The 18,262-nt window shown below is 33.5% G+C and overlaps 1 protein-coding gene across 1 annotated transcript in view; it reads right to left on the bottom strand.

Moving 5' to 3' along the window:
* LOC143231294 (synaptogenesis protein syg-2-like) overlaps positions 1 to 18,262 on the bottom strand; it is a 124,794-nt gene that overhangs the window by 87,405 nt on the left and 19,127 nt on the right. The gene's annotated exons all lie outside the window — the stretch shown is intronic.

Here is an 18,262-nt window from a genome sequence, read left to right as displayed (position 1 = left end):
AGAATGCATAATTTGAAATTAAAGATTCGATAAGCAGTGACAATGAGTTGAAATGAAAGCCAAGTTTATGAGCTTTGAGAAGGCCATAAGTGTCTGGAGTCTCTGGATCTGGATCTGGGAAAGTTAAATGAATCGTTTGGAAGAAACTCCAAATTCTTTTAACATTAGAGTTTCATTTTTCTGATAGGTGTTAAATTTTACAATGTGATGTGAAATTCGTTCATCTTTATGACACAATCAGAACTATTATAACGGAGTTATCTTTAACTGCCTTCAACATAATTATCTTGTTATCCTTTTTTAAAGGTTCCATAGCTTTAATTTCACGACGTTTCAGAGTCGACATAATTTTGTGACGTTTACTGATTATGAACATAAGTTGAAAAATATTTGAACAGTTTTGAAATAGAGTTATTCGTGAGAAGAAAGCTGACAGATTTATTTATTTATTTTAATATAACCTTTGACATTTCAATTAGACTAGATGGGTCAATATCATCGTTTAACTCAAAAAAAATGTGTAGATAGGCCTCAGTTTCAAATCTTTCTTAGACGTGAAACATTTTTGACGTGATTTTCCAAACCACGTGTAAAAAATAGAATTATTGTTTGGAATTATTTTGTGACAGCTCAGATTCATCCGTGATAACTTGACTTTTGGAAATAACTTATTTTAACTGCAGTTGTGTTAGACCCAGAGCTCTTATAAGGGAATGTTTTCTAATGTTCTGTTGTGACGCTATGATTTATGTTGTTGGTTGTCTGTTCAACAATGTCTGTATTACTTGGAGTTATGGGAGACAAACGTACCTCTAATGGTGTTCCAAGTTCATCAATCTTTGGATTAACAAACTTTCAAGAATTTCCTTTTGAAATAACTTGTAAATTTATATCTTACTATGACACATTTCTAGCTTATTCTGTTATCAATGTTTCTCTGTAGTAATAAAATTGCATTGATTGTTTTACTGTTTTCAAAATCCTTTTCATGTTCTTCTGTCTTGTATAACTCAACCAATCAAATACCATTGTATCCATCCGCTGGACTACAAGTTCATTCATTGTAGTTGCCGTACTTGGTGTCACGTTATTATACTCTCTGCATCAAATAAATAAGTTTTCAGTAAGAGTTCAGTTCTGAACGTGATGGTGACGAACTCAAAATGAAAATAACGAATTGCAAAGACGGCATGACATGAAAAATGTAAACTTTTTTATTACACAGCACAATTTTAATTCATCACGTTTCTGTATAGTTGGCTAGGAACAAAGTTTCTAAATGAGGCACTTAGAGCATTTATACATTTGAGGTAACATCTAATAATTTCAGAACAACAATAATGGTATGGTATTATTGAATTATCGTGAGCGTGGTATCCATGGAGTCGATACGTGTACGAAACTGATGACGAGAAATCCGCTTAAGATAAAATTGTATCTCAGAACGGTTCATATGGGTATTAACACTTTTATTGATAAAATTGTATCTCAGAAGGGCTCATATGGGTATTAACACTTTTATTGATAAGGAGAGAACAACATTTCGACCTTCCTAGGTTATTTTCAGGTTAACAAAGAGAGAGTTTGCAACTGACCGTCTTAGGGACGAGAATATAAAGGGGTACGAGATTATAGGGGGGGCGTTGCAGTTCGATGTTAGATTATTAATTATAATAGATATAAACGAGTTCTTTTATATTGGTTTAAAACAAAGTGTTAGTACCCATACCAGCCGTTCTGAGAATGTATGATCGTGTTGTATTATAATGATTTATTGCAAAAATATACTGAGACGAAGCTGCAGATTGAAACTACTAATTATAATAATTTATTTTCATTGTGAAAAACATAACGGTGTTCGAAATTTAGATAAAGATGTGATAAGAACAGGTGATGAAGTTTTGGATAATATTTCTCCTTAAGGCCATTTAGGTATTCTAAAGACCATTTTTATGCTATTCAGGTCTAGTTAGGATCAACCAATCAAATTTAAACGTATCCATCCGCTAGATTTTCGTGTTATCTACGTTATAATTAGTTAATAATTATATTTTGCTTTACGTCTATAATGCATTATCTTGTGCGTATAAGTATGTATAATGAATTTGTTTTGTTTTTTCGTAAGATTTACAATAGTTTGAAGGGTTTGGGAGTTTTGCGCAAAGCTAGGCGAGAGGTATCTGCGCTAGCTATCCCTAATTTTGCGGTGTAAGACTAGAGGAAAGGCAGCTAGTCATCACCACTCATTGCCAATTCTGCGGCTACTCTTTTCCAACGAATAGTGGTATTGGCCGTTACATTATAACGTCTTCACTGCTAAAAGGGCGAGGATGCTTGATGCGACGGGGATTCAAACCCGAATTTGAAGGGACGTATGAAAGTCGCTTTAGAATGTAATATATTTCAGGAACTGGTTATTGAAAACTCCAGCAGTTACCTTTAATATTTAGATATAATCTTAAAATAGAAATAAACCACCTTAAAATATTAATATCTTTGTAAAAACGGCTCTTTTGGGTTGAGAAAATTTTTTACGTAAAGGAATGAACAACGTTTCGACCTTCTTCGGTCATCGTCAGGTACACAAAGAAAGAAAGATGTAACTGACCGGAAGTTGACCACATGTTTGAAAGGGGCTGTGTAACTGTGTGTCGGAATGTAGAGGGCGTGCTTATATGTTTGAATATAAAATTTTATATTATTTATTTTATTATTATTATTTATTATATTATTTTTAATATAGGTATAAAGGTGTACCTTTGAATTTATTTTGGGCTTGAGTTGTTGCATAAGTAAGGCTTATTTAATTTTGCGTTTGTTTATGTTTGTTTCTTTATTTAGTATTTAAGTGTTTTCTATGGTTATGTTGTGTTTATTTGACTTGCAGTGTTCGAAAACGTGTGAAGGTGACTTTTTATGTTCTTTGAATCTGGTTTCCATTTTTCTACTTGTTTCTCCAATATAGAAGTCAGTCCCTAATTTAGTAATGTAACACTAGAGGGAAGGCAGCTAGTCATCACCACTCATCGTTAACTCTTGGGCTACTCTTTTACCAACCAATAGTGGAATTGACCGTTACTTTATAACTCCACCACTGCTGAAAAGGTAAACATATTTGACAATACAAGGATTCGAACCTGCGACCCTCAGAATACGAATCGAGCGCCCTAACCATCTGGTCATGCCGGGCCAAAATCAATAGTTTTGATACAATTAATTACATTGACAATAAATGGGTGATCAAACCAGTGCCACAAAATAGTAATGTTTAATAATTAAGCACAAAGTTACACATTGGGCTTTCTATACTCTGCCCACAACAGGTATCGAAACCCAAATCCAGTGTTGTAACTCCGCAAACAAAATGGTATTGAAATAAATACAAATATAAAACTTTATATAACTAGTCCTTGATGCTATCATTAAGTTATAGAGTTTTGTATATACATGTTTTACACGAATTAAAACCATATGGCTGTAATAGCATATGTTATCTAACTTCTGATGGAAAGTTTAACTCACCACACAACATTTCGTGACGTAATCTGTGTTTGAAATAACTCTCCACACATTGAAATAGAAGCTAGTGATGGATTTTTAATTCGTAAAGTGTTTCCACGATCAGCCATTTGTGAGTTTTGAGTTAAATGTTTAATCAACTGGCATAATAACTGCTCATTGATATTATTGTGGAAAGTTAAATATAGTTGAATATGCCTTCAACATAACTTTAATAAAAATAACAAGGTATTGGACTGAAAATTCCCGAAGTAAAAGTTCCTAGGCAAAATGATATTACTGCTTCTTGCATTTTTTGATAAGGGTACATAGATTAGGAACGCGCTTCATATGCACAGATCGTGTTTTATTACATCACCACTGTTGTAGATGCAAACTCATGTAGAACTACTGGTATGCATGTGATCGACAGTGATACTGAAATCTGTTCACGATGTTCTTGTTGAAAATAAAAATTACTGAAGCGATTTTAATCTGATTGAAACATAACAGCTGTGCGTGGTAGTTATTAAGATGTTATCAAAATAAATAACGAAATAGGTAATTATTGTTTGAGTAACGTGGTTCGTGACTTACAGCAAAATCAACGCAACGTTATTACTGAGTTTTTTGTTGAAATGAAAACGGAACAGAAACGTATTATTGTGATTATTACGGTATCTACGTGTGTGAGTTGACTTTTAAATACGTTAGTTTAACAAAGAGTATTACGTATGTCATAAGTAATTACAAATAACGACTCGGATTGGTTGAAACATAACCGCTGATTTCAATACAAATACAAAAATAGCATTGTGATTTATATTTTTATACGTATATTAAACAAAACGGACGATGGTCTAGTCAGAACCATTTAAAACATCCAAACGACTAAAACAAGAACGTATGTAAAACTAACGAACTCAATGAGTTATTCAGGATTTGTATTTATTTGTGTATTTCCATAAGAAAGACAGTTTGAACAGAATAACGTATGTAGTTTCTGGTTTGACATGGCCTGATGGTTAAAGTACTCGACTCGCCTTCAGCCAGCCACTCGGACGTAAAAAATGATTGGCCTTAAAAAAAAAAAAACCGATCGAGCGACCCTTAAAACAGATAGGAATACGATTGAACGAAGAATAAATTTCGGTTTCAATTGGTTTCACCTGTAAATTGAAAAGAGGATTTTATTTCATGGGGAATGGGGGAATGTTATTCCACAATCTGTTTGAAAACCTATTGAAAACTGTATTTAATAAAATCACGTATTTATTTGAAGAACAACTAAACACAGCTGCTTACGTCACTTTAGCCAACAAAAAAACGCGGCTAAGATATGCCACCTAGTAGTCGTGATGTAAACTATTTCAGAAGTAAACGCGCCTACTTAAACGAGCTTTTAAGGAGGATTCGTTGTACATATATACGTTCTGAGCTTAGCGTTTATGTCAGAAATATAGAAATAAAACGATTCGTCATCTGTTGAGGTATATTTTATTTTCTTGTTTAAACGGAATTTTTTCAAATACTTTCCGTTGTATTCAATAATACATTGAACTCGAGCTGTAGCTGTTTGAATTGTTCAAAATGGGGAAATATTTCTTTAAAAAATCTTCTGAACTGAACAATACCAGTTCTGCATTATGCTATAAAATAAGCCAGCTTGGGGGCTACTGAAGGATATGTTTGCTTTTCAAGTTAATAGTATCAAATACCACAACAAGAACGTACAGTTAAAGAAAAACAGTATTGAATATTTTATACATCATTTTTAGATATAATATATATATATATCTTCTATTAGTATTAGAAGTTACAACTAGCGATTTGTTTAGATTAGAAACACAAAAATTCGAATGTATGTTGTCATCTTTAATTTAAGCTAGCTGAGCGAAAATTTAACCATTGTCCTGTTTGTCGCTAACCTACGTATAGCTGAATAAAGGAAGTGATATTGACCACTGAGCTCAGTGAAGTTATATGTATTGTACGCCAGCTTCTGAGCAACATTTGGCCATGCGTCTACCATATTAAAATCTCCTAAAGTTTGTTTTGAATTTCGCACAAAGCTACTCGAGGGCTATCTGTGCTAGCCGTCCCTAATTTAGCAGTGTAAGACTAGAGGGAAGGCAGCTAGTCATCACCACCTACTGCCAACTCTTGGGCTACTCTTTTACCAATGAATAGTGGGATTGACCATCCCATTATAATGCCCCCACTGATGAAAGGGCGAGCATGTTTGGTGCGACGGGGACTCGAACCCGCGACCCTCGTATTACGAGTGGAACGCCTTAACACGCTTGGCCATGCCAGGCCTAATCTCCTAAAGAAGCCATATGTGAAAAATATTAATGAGGTAAAATGCGTTGTTGGTAATAGTTTTCAAAGTTATGCATATAAAGAATTCCCGTTTTTCTCATGAAATATTCAAAATAGTTGTTCAGTTACCATGTATTATGCTAATTGTTATACTTCATAATTATAAAACGAACATATACATGTATGTCTCATAATTCAGCTTCGTGAAGGCACATTGATCTGCAACAAGAGACGAGCGCTGTTTTCACCAAACACGTTTTTGAATATCGCGCAAAGCTACACGAGGGCTATCTGCGCTAGCCGTCTCTAATTTATCAGTGTAAGACTAGAGCAATGGCAACTAGTCATCACCACCCACCGTCAACTCTTGGGCTACTCTTTTACCAACGAATAATGGGATTGACCATAACGTTATAATACTCCCACGATTGAAAGGGCAAGCATGTTCGGTGTTACGGGGATTTGAACCCGCGACCCTCAGTTTACGGGATCCATATCTGTTTATATAAAATTATCTAAGTTATATCTAGAGAGAAGGATAAGAAATGGTCTAGGGAGACACTAAATAAAACACATTTAGGTAACAAACAGTCTTGAAGAATGAAGTTAGATGAAACGTAACATCTTATAAAAATACGAATCATTGAACGAAATCAGCAGCGAAAACCATTCTTTAACGTTTCTAGTTTTGTAACGCGAAACTACATACTGTGTTACTTTGAATCGCAGAATGTTCAACCCTGGATTGTGTGTCCACGAACTTACTGCTAAACCACCGTAGATCTGATAAGAAGATTTGTTGTTTTGTATTAAGCACAAAGCTACACAATGGGCTATCTGTGCTCTGCCCATCACGGGTATCGAAACCCGGTTTTAGCGTTGTAAGTCCGCAGACATACCGTTGAGCCACTAGGGGCGCTGATGAGCAAAAAATATATTAATTGATACTATTTATAAAATAAATACGAAGGTGAAATAATTTGTAAGTGTCTGAACACTTATTTAAACAACTTAGATCTGTCCTTAACAAAGGACTGAGTTTGCAAAACAATGTTGTAAAACCTATATACATTTACGTTTAGTGGTTTGTTTTCACAGGCAATTTTTCTTTTATTTCTGATTTTATGTATTAATAAAACACAGAAGAAATAAACAAAATCGTGTAAACGCAACACTTAACTTCGCGTATTTTCACCTTATTCAGTTATGGTGTTAACTAACATTGTTTTCTATCTCCGCTTTCTGCTACTGCGTGATAAGTGTAGAAGTTTATTACAGAAAAACCAAAAATCCCCTTTTGAACAGTTGACTCGTTATTTTGAATACAATAGACATTTTGTTTCAAATAGCAGGTTTTGACTGATGGTCACAGAAAAGAAGAAGTTAAAATAACATTTTGATCATTTTGTATTTAACATGAAAACACTGGTTAGGTTTTGCATCACCTAGAGCAACAAAAGTGAGCGCTTCAGTAGTATAGTGGTATATCTGTGGACTTATGCTGCTATAAACTGTGTTTCAATATTTGTAGTGGGCAGAGCACATATAGCCCTTTATGAAGCTTTGTGCTTAATAAGAAACAACAACAACAAATATGTGTGCTTACGTGTCTGTTCCTGTATTACCCGTCTTTGTCGGGTTGGCTTTAATACGAAGTGTACGCACATTTCTACCGCTTTTGGTATCCCATAACAAACAGACGCTAATACTATGTTATACGACAGTTTAAACAATATCTTGAGTTTCAAAACAGATATTTGTAACGACGATGTTTAATAGGTGAATACTCTCTTCATCTGAAGGTGACCTAGGAAGGTCAAAACGTTGTTCTCTCCTCATAAATAAAAGTGTTATTACCCATACCAGCTGTCCCAAGATACATGTTTATTTCAAGTAAGTTTCTCTTTATCAAGAAGTAATTACTCTGTAGTTTTCAGTTGTCGAAGGAAATTGGCTGGGTATGACCAAGTGGTTAGGGCTGCGGGTTTGAATCCCTGTCACACCAAACATACTATCTCTTTCAGCCATGGGGGCGTAATAATGTGACGGTCAATCCCACAATTCGATGGTAAAAAAAAAAGTAATTCAAGTGTTGGCGGTGGGTGGCGATAATTAATTGTCTTTCCTCTCGTCTTACACAACTAAATTAGGAACGGCTAGCTCGGATAATCCTCTCAAACAAACAAACAGTCGAAAGAAATATTAACGAGTGAAGTTCTGTTCAGATAAAATAATTAAGGTGACCTCAGTACGTGCTAATACAAAACCCATTACACAAAAGTGCATTTGTCAAACTACGATCTTTGAAAGTACTCCAAGGTGTGTAGGGTTTGGATTGGTTTGGTTTTCGCACAAAGCTACTAGCTGTCCCTAATTTAACAGTGTAAGACTAGAGGAAAGGCAGCTTGTCATTACCATTCACCATCAACTCTTCGGTTACTCTCTTACCAATGAATACTGGGATTGTTTGTAACATCATTACGCTCCCACGACTGAAAGAGCTAGTATGTTTGGTGTGACGAAGATTCGAACCCGCGACCCTCAGATTACGAGTCATGTGACTTAGCCACCTGGTCATACCAGGCCAAGTGTGTAGGAGTCTGTTTATTTGTTTAAAATTAAGCACAAATAGGTATCAAAACCCAGATTTTAGCGGTGTGAATCTGTGTCGTTTAGAAGTCATGTCCAAAATTTCATTAACATAATTTTAATAAATGTGAAAATAGAATAAATATATTTTTTTTCCAAAAATAAAAAGTATATGAATTAAAATATTAATTTTGAAACACAGCGTTTCACATACAAGGGACGTTTCACATACAAGGGATAATTTTGTATATGAAACAGTGTTTCATATACAGGGGATAATTTTTTTCAAGTTAAAAACACAACGTTTAGGGTCCTCTAAAATTAAAGTAAAAGGGGTCTGAGGCAATTAAAGTTTGAAAACTACTGATATAAAGCGAATTTTAAATTTATGTTTTGACATCTGATAGAAATATTATCATTTTTTCCCTTTATAATAAGTTACATACCAAGCTCTGATCAACATGTTAGTTAAATGGTCAATAAAATAGTATATCGTCAGTGTTTTAATAATTAGTTATTCTGACAAAAGAGTTAGCACACATCACAAAAGATGCAATGAATTTTAAAAGAATAACCAAAACTCAAGTGCTTTCACATAGTAGATACTCTACTTATATGACCTAAGTTTCCCCGAAAGAGGACTGAAGACCACCTGTTTTAAGGACTCACGCCATGATACAGTAGTGTGCTACTTGTTACTTAGTCAGTAAGCATTAAAATGACGACATAAAAGGAACTTTTAAGACTGAAATCTGTACAATCGTAATGCCAGTTAAACGTGCGCATGCCATGAATCATGAGAAGAATTATGCTCCCTGTAAGATGCAACACAATATAACATATGAACTTCAAAAACAAGAATTAAAAATACGTGCTACACTTACTTCAGACTTTATCCACTCTTGAAATTAATAACTTTTAGGGACCTGCGGAGCACAATTTGTTTAAGGGTCAACCATCTGACTGACAGAAAACACACTACTTTAAAGTCGTGCGAGCTGTTAAAACAGATGACCCTCTCTTAAGCCCCTTTTAAGATAAAATGCATAAAATAATTCACAAGCTCTACTTCCAGGAGAAAAGATAGAAGATAAGAAGTTTGATCCATTCAATAGTAAACTTGTGTTTACTGATCACGCATTATAATAAAAAATAAACAAATAAGTAACTTCACTGTCAAACTGAAATATTATATATTTATAAAACCTATGCTAGGGCTAACAACTTTTGCACACCTGTGAAATAAGGTTAGATTACCGAAGGTTATAATAATATTCCACTTATTCTCGTGGCCTAAAATGGCCAGCTGGTTTGGGCCCTTAAGTCGTAATCTGAGGGCCGCAGGTTCGAATCGCCGTCACATCAAACATTCTCGCCCTTTCAGTTGTGGGGGCCCTATAATGTTTTGGTCAATCCCACTATTCGTTGGTGAAATAGGAGTCCAAGATCCAGCAGTGTAAGGCCAGATGGAAGGCAGTTAGTTATCACCACCCACCGCCAACTCTTGGGCTACTTGGGATTGACCGTCACATTATAATGCCCCCACAGCTGAAAGGGCGAACATGTTTGGGGAGACGGGGATTCGAACCCGCGACCATCGGATTACGAGTCGAACGCTTTAACACACCTGGCCATGCTGGGCCAGGTGGTATGACTAGCCGCCTTCCCTTTAGTCGTACTCTGCAAAATTAGGGACGGCTGGAGCAGATAGTCCTCGTGTAGCTTTCCGTGAAATCCAAAACAAACAAACATGCTTTTTCTCATACAGATTGTAATAAATAAACGTTATCAGTCCGTCGTATAAAACTGAAATTAGCTATCGAAAATTTCAACAAGTTATTTCAATCTCCATCTTTTTGCTGTTTAGGGTTTTATGTCCATTTTGGATAAGTGCAGGTCTACGTTCTTTCAGGTTCAATAAGTAAGATCAATCTACCGAAAGTACATAATTTACTTGTTAAAATCCATGAGCACACTTCTCTCAAATTTTATCTCAATCTTCACGACATGTAGTGTGCATGGAGCGGAATAGCTCAGTATAGAAGAGCAAATACTGCTGTTTCTCTCTGGAGTTTCAGGCTTGGCCATTAAGCGGAAAATAAGTCTTTGTTGGTATTTGGAGAGAGAGTATGCTGGAAATTACCAGTTTCAAGCCCAGTGTAGCAATATCGTCTACTTCGGATTTGTCTACGACTTTAGATTACAAAATTTATTATATACGTGCCACCTGGAAGTAAAAAATAAAATAAAAAATAAAGGTACACACATATGAAGGTATAATTCTCCTATATTTTATTTCTTTGAAACGAAATGGCCCTCTAGTGGCACAGTGGTATGTCTGAGGACTTACACATTAAAAACCGGGTTTCGATACTCGTGGAGGGCAGAGCATAGATAGCTCATTGTATAGCTTTGTGCTTAATTCAAAACAAATAAACTTGAAATGTAAATTTATTCTGAAAGCTTCACGATTAAGAAACCAAACACATACGTCACCACAATTTTAAAATATCTTACTCACTTGGTAATGAGCTTGGAATATTTCGAATTTAAATATCTATTGTATGGCATAAAAACGACACATCTACATATATAGACATTAATACGTCAACAGTATGCGTTAACACTAGCAGTATAGTTATTGAAGTGTTAACTCCTTAACCAGAGGCAAAGAGTGATAATTTGTTAAAAAGAAGTGAAAACAATTTTCAAACACATGAAACTAGAATCGAACTTTATTTTCCCATCAAAACTGCCTTTTTGTATTAGCTGAATCTCCATAGCAACCAGCCACTATCTGTGATGTGCATTTACCAATAAATATTTTGAAACATGAGAGTTTTTACCGGTATTCAAGAAGTAGCTAAACATTGGTATAAAGTTAAACATATCTTTGTTCAGTATTTGTGTTTCTTTATCTTTCTTTTTTGTTTTCGATATAAACTCTAAGGTTATAACGTTTAACGAATAGAAATATAGCTAATATAAATATAGATTTAACAACGTAAATTAATGCTGTTCATTTATTACCTGCAAACAGTGAATATTGAAACTACATTGAATTTTATGTGTGACGACAAATCTCTAAAACTTAATTTAAAAAAAAAATAAACTAAGTGTCGAATTTTCTAAACAGAACTACGAGAGTAAACATGTATTCTCAAGATGGCTGGTATGGATGTTAAAATAAAGTAGAGAACAACGTTTCGACCTTCTTAGGTCATCTTCAGGTTAAGAAAGGAGTTTGTTAAACTCTATCAGCCGTCTTAAGATACATTTTGATTTCAAGTGGGTTTCTTTTCATCACGAAGAGCTATGGACGTTTTGATGAATCATAAAATTTGTAGAGTTGTGACGCATCTCTGTTCTAACCAATCAGCAGCAGTGTTCGTGAAAAACAAATTCTAATGATGAAAGTCTTTTCTGAACTACATTTAAAAGATCCATGAAGTGTGATGATTGACCAGCTAAATTATACGCTAATATATCTAGTTTTACTTTGACTGTTTCACATCCTGATTTACGTGTAATATTTCTTCTGCAATCTGAAATTATTTACATATCTGTAGCGGTTAAATATTGTGTGCTAGTACAGTGGTAAGTCTACGGATTTACAACGCTAAAATCAGGGGTTTGATTCCCCTTTGGTGGACTCAGCAGATGGCCCGATGTGGCTTTGCTATAAGAAAAACACACATATACAAACATTCACATGAAGCATATTATTCTAATATTAGGATACGTGGGCCTGGTATGACAAAGTGATTAGGGCTCTCGAATCGTAATCTGAAGGCAGGGGGCTCGAATCCTCGCCACACCAAACATGTTCGCCTTTTCAGCCGTGGAGGCGTCATAATGTAACCGTCAGTTCTGCTTCTATTCGTTGGTAAAAGAGTAGCCCAAACGTTGGCGGTGGATGTTGATGACAAGCTATCTAGCCTTTAGTCTTACGCTGCTAAATTAGGAACGGCTAACGCAGATAGCCCTCGTGTATCTTTGTAAAATTAAAAAAAAAACTGTTGTAAATCATAGGCCAATTGTTGTTTTCGAGCGTATCTTAATAGTTTGTTTGTTCATAAACTAGCTTTCTTCCCTCTAGTCATCCCTACTCACCGCCAACTATTAGGCTACTCTTTTACCAACGAATAGTGGGATTGAACGCCGCAATATAACGCCCCCACTGCTGAAAGGGCGAACATGTTTGGTGCAGCGGGGATTGGAACCCGTCACCCTCAGATTAGGAGTCGAACGCCTTAACCACCTGGCAATGTCAACTAACTTTTAATAATAATTTTGGAAATCACGGTTGCCTCTTTTGAGCAAAACTCAGACGTTCTTTAGTTTGCCAAAATATAGATAACATCTAAACATAAATTTTCTGGGACTTATTATATATAAGATACTGTTAATTGGGCTCAATTCATATGAACGGAATTTTACTCTGAATATATATGTATATATATATATACTTATCTGATAAGAACAACACTAGATCTGCGAGGCCTTTATTACAGAGAACATAAATGACCAGAAACATAAAAAAGTTACGTGACTTTTTTAACATTATATTAGAGTTTTCGGTGGTTTTAATAACAAACATTAATTGTACTGATATTAGTTGCATACTGATAGTGCTGGGGGAAGGAATTGCTTTGTGTAAATATAGAAAATCGTAACGTGAAATTTCCCGATAATTACACGGGTTAGAATTTAGTGAGCGAATCTAATGTTCCAAAAATGGCGTGTACTTAAAAAAAAACAAAAAACACGTCAGTTAGAGCAACATGTACGACTTCTACCATTTATTTACCTTCAACCGAACAATTTCACGGGAAGTAGAAGTTTATAATTATGCAGTGATTTAAAAAGTAATTTTATGTGTCTTAAAAAAACAACAACATGTATATTCGTGTCAGTTATAACAAGTAATTATTGTTTTGTATATTGATATTCCCGCCAGATTCTTACTGAAATATATAGCTTTTCCTACAGAGAAACATTTGTTTCGCTCTCGCTATATTGAAAAACGCTAAGCCTTATACAGCCATATCTTTTGATCTTACTATTTACTCTGTCGTAGTAGAAAAAAAGCACAATCGAAAAATTAAATGCACCATTATAGTATTAGACAAAGCTAAAAAAACAATGTTCAAGACATAAAGTGAAAAAAAATTATGCGAGAAATAAAAACAATGGAAACGTTTCTTTAATAAAATGGGACATGTATGAATTGGTATATGTTTGATTCGTAACACCAAACTTAAAAATCACGTTAAAACTACGATTAAACTGAAACACAAATTAGTTTAATGCATTAAAATATAAATATATATCTCACGATTTTCAATGATTTCTTTGTGAAATAAAAAATGTAAAAGTTTCTTCAGCTAGATGGTTTGTTTGTTTGTTTTAAATTTCACACAAAGCTACTCGAGGGCTATCTGCGCAAGCCGTCCCTAATTTACCAGTGTAAGACTAGAGGGAAGGCAGCTAGTCATCACCACCCACCGCCAACTCTTGGGCTACTCTTTTACCAATGAATAGTGGGATTGACCGTCACAATATAACGTCCCCAAGGCTGAAAGGACGAGAAAGTTTGGTGCGACCGGAATTCGTATCCGCGACTCTCGGATTACGAGTCGAACGCCTTAACACACTTGACCAGGCCGGGCCTTATTTAGATGGTCTCTTTCCTTAATATTTTGTGAAAAATAATGCAAAGTGGTCTAATTCATAAATTGTACTTATCAGGTATTTACGGTACAAATTCAACAAAAAATGTATAACAACGAACTGACCAACTACGGAACTCATTGTTTGACTGACTGACCCACTAGTAATCCCATTTATTCATTTGTGTTTTATATATCAAGAATTACTCACAAACATCTGAAAAATTAGAAATGTCGGGTCATATATAGATTATCGAGAAACTTCTAGACCAAACACTTCATCATCAAATCATGATAAAACTCTCTCTAGCAAATAAAATTCTTTATGAAAACAAAACATAGACAATAAATATGATCACAGTATTTACTCTCCTCTGATGGCATTTTGCAATTTAGTAAGTTTATTTTATAAAAAATAATTTTAGTAGTCGTTGTTGTTTTGAATTAAGTACAAAGCTACTCAAATGGGCTATCTATGATCTGCCCATTACGGGTATCGAAACCCGGTTTTTAGCGTTGTAAGTCCGCAGACTAACCGCTGAGCCACTGGGGAGGGGCGTATAATTCTAGTATAAAGAAGACTGATGCATGCGCATGCGTAATGATTACTGAGGAATACTTGTAAACACTATTATTAAATATTTTCTTGGTTTAAAGTCTTATAACACTGAGAGACACATAGAGAAATCTTAAGAGAGTGTGTTACGTGATTAGCAATTATACTGAGTTAATGTAAGGCCAGAATACTGTTAGAGTAGATAATTACGAATTATTAAAGGCTATGCTAGAGATCTTTAATACTTTTCGATCTGAGAGAAGTTTTATAATGTATTACGATATAATAGATGAAACAAGCGGTTATTCCAAATGCTAATATAATCGATAGACGTTTAAATGAATTGTACAGTCATGGTACTATACGTTTTCCTAATCACATATAGTCTGAAAACAAACATGATAGTTTGGTGAGAACACCTGTGCCTTCTTTTCACAACTGAATATATTTATTACCAAAAGCTCTGAAACAAAATAACAAAAACAACACCTCAACAACGATAATATTACATATTAAAGAGAATAGTTAATATTTTTTCCGAATTAATAAATAAGCTCCAGGTTTATGACATTAAAAAAGAAATCAAATGGTAAACAACAAGGCTTGTATTACACACACACATAAAAAACACGAAATATTTAGGGTTTGTCATCATTCTTTGGGATAGCAAAATAACATATTTTTAAGCAGTTTTGGAACAGTAGAACATTAAATATCTTAAACGTTTAGAATGACAAAAGAGACCATAATAGATCAAAACTGAAGAAAATAAAATTTTAAAATAACAATAAAATCATTTAAATGGATTTACAATGAAAGGATGGCAACTATTACAAAATAACAGGAATGAATAAATTTATTATGACAGAATATTAAGAGATTAAAAATATTGCATGATAAAAATAATAACTGTTTGAAGATGGATGCGATGGAGAGGACAGCTACCATATCACAATGAAAGAAATAACAACTGATTATAGAGGCTTGTGGTAATAGAATAACAACTGATTATAGAGGCTTGGGGAAATAGAATAACAACTGATTATAGAGGCTTGTGGTTATAGAATAACAACTGATTATAGAGGCTTGTGGAAATAGAATAACAACTGATTATAGAGGCTTGTGGAAATATAATAACAACCGATTATACAGGCTTGTCGCAATAGAATAACAACTGATTATATAGGCTCGTGGTAATAGAATAACAACTGAATAAACAGTTCTCAGATGACAGAAAACATTTGGTTAAAGTGGTTTGTGATGATAGAATATAAACTGATTTAAGAAGGTTGTATTGATAGAAGGACAACTAATGAGTGAAATTTGTGAAAACAAAATAACAACTGCCTGAAGGAGTTTGTGACGACCGAAAAAGAGATGTGAAAAAAATTTTTGATAAAAGAATAAAAAATGTCAAAAGGAGTTTGATGTGACGGAAGAACAAGTGACTGTTTGTCATGATAGAATATCAACTGACTAAATAAGTTGGTGATGATAGAATATCAACTGACTAATGAAGTTTGTGATGATAGAATATCAACTGACTAAATAAGTTTGTTATGATAGAATATCAACTGACTAAATAAGTTTGTGATGATAGAATATCAACTGACTAAATAAGTTTGTGATGATAGAATATCAACTGACTAAATAAGCTTGTTATGATAGAATATCAACTGACTAAATAAGTTTGTGATGATAGAATATCAACTGACTAATGAAGTTTGTGATGGTAAAATATCAAGTGATAAAATAAGTTTGTGATGGTACAATATCAAGTGACTAAATAAGTTTGTCATGATAGAATATCAACTGACTAATGAAGTTTGTGATGATAGAATATCAACTGACTAAATAAGTTTGTTATGATAGAATATCAACTGACTAAATAAGTTTGTGATGATAGAATATCAACTGACTAAATAAGTTTGTTATGATAGAATATCAACTGACTAAATAAGTTTGTGATGATAGAATATCAACTGACTAAATAAGTTTGTGATGATAGAATATCAAGTGACTAAATAAGTTTGTGATGGCAAAATATCAAGTGATAAAATAAGTTTGTGATGGTAGAATATCAACTGACTAAATAAGTTTGTGATGATAGAATATCAACTGACTAATGAAGTTTGTGATGATAGAATATCAACTGACTAAATAAGTTTGTGATGATAGAATATCAACTGACTAAATAAGTTTGTGATGATAGAATATCAACTGACTAAATAAGCTTGTTATGATAGAATAAATACTGACTAAATAAGTTTGTTATGATAGAATATCAAATGACTAAATAAGTTTGTGATGGTAAAATATCAAGTGACTAAATAAGTTTGTGATTGTAAAATATCAAGTGATAAAATAAGTTTGTGATGGTAGAATATCAACTGACTAAATAAGTTTGTGATGACAGAATATCAACTGACAAAATAAGTTTGTGATGATAAAATATCAAGTGACTAAATAAGTTTTTGATGATAGAATATCAAGTGACTAAAAAAAGTTTGTGATGATAGAATATCAAGTGACTAAATAAGTTTGTGATGATAGAACATCAACTGACAAAATAAGTTTGTGATGATAGAATATCAAGTGACTAAATAAGTTTGTGATGATAGAATATGAACTGACTAAATAAGTTTGTGATGATAGAATATCAAGTGACTAAATAAGTTTGTGATGATAGAATATCAAGTGACTAAATAACTTTGTGATGATAGAATATCAAGTGACTAAATAACTTTGTGATGATAGAATATCAACTGACTAAATAAGTTTGTGATGATAGAATATCAAGTGACTAAAAAAGTTTGTGATGATAGAATATCAAGTGACTAAATAAGTTTGTGATGATAGAACATCAACTGACAAAATAAGTTTGTGATGATAGAATATCAAGTGACTAAATAAGTTTGTGATGATAGAATATGAACTGACTAAATAAGTTTGTGATGATAGAATATCAAGTGACTAAATAAGTTTGTGATGATAGAATATCAAGTGACTAAATAACTTTGTGATGATAGAATATCAAGTGACTAAATAACTTTGTGATGATAGAATATCAACTGACTAAATAAGTTTGTGATGATAGAATATCAAGTGACTAAATAAGTTTGTGATGATAGAATATCAATTGACTAAATAAGTTTGTGATGATAGAATATCAACTGACTAATGAAGTTTGTGATGATAGAAAATCAACTGACTAAATAAGTTTGTGATCATAGAACATCAACTAACTAAATAAGTTTGTGATGATAGAATATCAAGTGACTAACTAAGTTTGTGATGATAGAATATCAACTGACTAAATAAGTTTGTGATGATAGAATATCAACTGACTAATGAAGTTTGTGATGATAGAATATCAACTGACTAATGAAGTTTGTGATGATAGAAAATCAACTGACTAAATAAGTTTGTGATCATAGAACATCAACTAACTAAATAAGTTTGTGATGATAGAATATCAAGTGACTAACTAAGTTTGTGATGATAGAATATCAACTGACTAAATAAGTTTGTGATGATAGAATATCAACTGACTAATGAAGTTTGTGATTATAGAATATCAACTGACTAAATAAGCTTGTTATGATAGAATAAATACTGACTAAAT

Source organism: Tachypleus tridentatus, chromosome 11 (genome assembly GCF_004210375.1).
Source record: "Tachypleus tridentatus isolate NWPU-2018 chromosome 11, ASM421037v1, whole genome shotgun sequence".
NCBI lineage: Eukaryota > Metazoa > Arthropoda > Merostomata > Xiphosura > Limulidae > Tachypleus > Tachypleus tridentatus.
Note: the sequence above shows the minus strand (reverse complement) of the source record. Positions and strands in the feature narration are given on the sequence as shown.